The sequence below is a fragment of the Nansenia antarctica genome, assembly GCF_963989245.1.
Source record: "Nansenia antarctica genome assembly, chromosome: 1".
NCBI lineage: Eukaryota > Metazoa > Chordata > Actinopteri > Argentiniformes > Microstomatidae > Nansenia > Nansenia antarctica.
The window spans coordinates 86,717,292-86,720,939 of NC_137674.1; positions in this window are offsets into that span (position 1 = coordinate 86,717,292).

Here is a 3,648-nt window from a genome sequence, read left to right on the forward strand (position 1 = left end):
TTTCTTGGCTGCAGTGGGGTGTAAGGCCCAAAACACATTTCTCAGTCATGGGACAATAAAGTGACTTTTGACTTTGAACTCCACAAGCAATGCGGGGAGGCTGCTGTTATGTATCATAGCACCAACATTGTAAAACACCCTGCCCATGTATATAAAACAGACAAAAACAGCTTTAAACCTAACCCTAACCCTAACCTTTACTGGAAGAAGGCCTTTAGCTAACCCATTTCTAGCCTGTGTTTTACCTCCCCTAAACACATCTTTATTTTATATATTTGATTACATTTATTCATACTGGTTTGTTGTTGTCATCTCTGCTGTTGTATTTACGTATTCGTTCTTGCCCTGTTTATTTGTTCTCGTTTTAATGTTTCAAATGTAAAGCTGTCTGAGCTGAATTTTAGGTGCAAAAGGTGCCATACAAATAAAATATATTATTATTAATTAATTAATTATTAATTAATTAATAATAATAATAATAAATAATAATAATAGTCTATCAATTGTCAAAAGCAATTGTTGATGCATGCCTCCCCCCCCCCACACACACACAACCCCCCCCCCCCCCCCCCCACACACACACACACACACACACAAACACTTGAAATGCTTTATTTATATCCACATAAACACAAAGTGCATTAAGGACATAAACACTATCAGTGCAATCAGTTCATTGGGAGTCATTCATTATTTACGTTCGTGACTGTACAGCAACCATGGTACACACACACACACACACACACACACACACACACACACACACACATACACACACACACACACACACACTACACACACACACACACACACACACACACACACACACACTACATTTCTCACTACATCTCTCTCTCTCTCTCTCTCTCTCTCTCTCTATATATATATATATATATATATATATATATATATATATAGATAGTTAGCCGTATCCAATAGCAACTACACTTTGACGTCACACGTAGGCAGCGAGACACAAGGACAATGAGCAAGCGAAAATACAATACAAAGTACAATAAGCATTCTTTAGGTGGTGGTAGATTCTCTATTCGGACATTATAGTCGCTATATGTGGGACTGTCGGTCCGATATTGTAAAAAAATCAAATAAAAAATGTATGTTTACGGAAGTACATGTCTCAAGTATTATCTCGGCGGTTAGTCGAGTGAAAGAAAAACAACATACAGATGATAATTCACACAATATAATACCACGAAAGCGTACGGCACTAAACAATAACATTTATTTGGGCAGCATCATACTCAAACTCTGGCAGAAGGGCAGGGTCCGGCCAGGTTCACAGTCACAGGCTGTCAGTGCATCATACAGGTACATAATTCACCATGGTTAGGCTATATATAGCTGTTTCTTTTTCTATTCTACTATTCTATTCTACTTCTGCTGTCTGCGTCTCCCTGGGTATTCCTAGACCAGATGGCAAACAGTAAAGAAATGCCACAATATACCAGGACTTAAGAAACGAGATGTCCAACAAAGGATTTGACAAAACCCTGGCCAATTTTACGCAACAAGTAGACTCTGATGCAGCGGAGACAGGGTTGCCAAATGGGTTTTTGGTGGATTTAGAAGTTTTTAGATTGGTTAGGTTGGAAATTCTCAATCCCATCTGGCAACCCTTAGCGGAGAGTCTACAGCTTGTATGTTTACAGATATCGCGCTGCTGTGCACACCACACTTTGTTAAAAGAAATAAAGCTTGTACTTTTCTACTTATAATACATTCTACTGATGTAGTCTACCATTTGGTTTTAGTTATTGCTCTCACTTGTTTGTACCTTTTGCTAAGTCAAGCATTTAGAATGTAGAGTGCATATTGCGAAATTTCGCAACGTCAATAACGCATCGGCCTCTAAAAAACGCACGTTTATTTTTTTTATTTTTTATTTTACCTCCGTTGCGAAAGGGCCCCCGCCGCCACCTTGCGGGGGGGCTTCGGGATTTTGCGGTACGCCACTGCCTGTATATAACCAGGGGTGCACATAACTTTTTGGGGCCAGTGCTCAGAGGAGCACCTAGGGATGCTGCTTGGTGCTCCCCGAGCTCGCGAGTCACGACCCGTCCCACAGGATGGATAAAAAAGGGATACATGGATAACTTATATTAGCAAAACGACATTTATTCATAAATAAAGATGAACGAACAAATGATTGTGTGCAAAACAAAAGAAACAAATGCAAAATCAAATGACTGCTCTTTAAGCATGAAAGTCTGTCAGACTCCTTTAAACACAATGAAATCAACTGACATCTCTTTAAGCACTAACTGAATGTCTGTTCTGTAAACACTGAAATCAACTTTTCAACAAAAAGTTACAGCCTAAGCATTTATTTATGCTACAAGCTTAATCATAATCATCACTGCTCTCTTGACTGCTGTAAGTTATCACTGTCCTCAATTTCAACCATGGTAGAGGATGTTGTAGGCTATCACTTTAAATAGCTCATTATTTTGATTGTGCAACAAAGTCTTTTTTTTTTCCTAATAGAATTCCCAACCATATTCCCTGGGTCAGGGGTCTAGGTGCGACAATGAAGCTGTAAAACAAACGTCTGAACGTTTGAAAGCTTCAGAGAAAAGAAACGTGAAGTCCCTTGGTGTTGTTTTTCCTTTTAGCGACGAGTCGTTCGGGACTGAATTTTCACGTGTCGGCGTGATAACCGTGATAACCGTGCGATACGCGATACGCGGAATGAAAGTACAAGTTACGATACTTTCCGAATGTTTTCGTGAGGGGAGTCGCCGTGGTCGTTGTGATGGCGTTACGGGGCTTGCAGTGATGCAGCAGTCAGCAGTCAGCAGGTGGATTTTGAGGAAGTAAATTCCTCTCCCAGCGCTTGCAGCTGTTGGTGCGCAAGAGCGCGTTCATGCCGCTGATCTTCCGCTCAGCATGCATTTTGGCGACGCATGCGCACTGGCGCACCAGTTATGTGCACCCCTGTATATAACCATATTACAACATTAAACAAAGATCTTGCAGAGCAATATTGAATCTGTGCGTTCACTTTTTTAAGCGGTGTGTTTCAACGTTTCGGAAACAACTTGTGTCCAGGGTTCGAGTTATAAGCTGAGCTTTGTGGGGGTCTCCAAAATAACAGTGCGAAATGTTCTCATGCACGCGCGCGAATCATGCCCACACAGCGATGGGACTTACACGTTTTAATTAGCCATAGCATAGGCTACTCATTTCACCACATCAACAGCACCACATGAAACAACAGCTATAAGCGATAGTTACGGGTATCTCGGGCAATTTTTTTTTGGGGTTTTGCTATACAGTCCATTAACTTTCCCTGTTAGCACGACACATTGTCCACATCTCCATTTCCAGTGACATCGCACCTGACTTAAATAATCATGTATGCTAGTCCATGAATTGTGCTTTCATCGAATGTTATGCTACTACGGGAATCAAGTGATTTGACATTAGAAATTAATTTGTTTCATCTCTTGTGCAATGTGCTCTACAATCTGGGCACATGAATGATCGGATCGGTGAGCAGGGGCCAACTGTCGCGCCATTCATCTCATTAAGTTTCATAATTGGATTCAGTTTTGTATAAGGCATCCTTTCTTTAGCGACAGTATAGGCTGCCCTGAACGAACTAGCTGTCTCCTTATACATACTGGA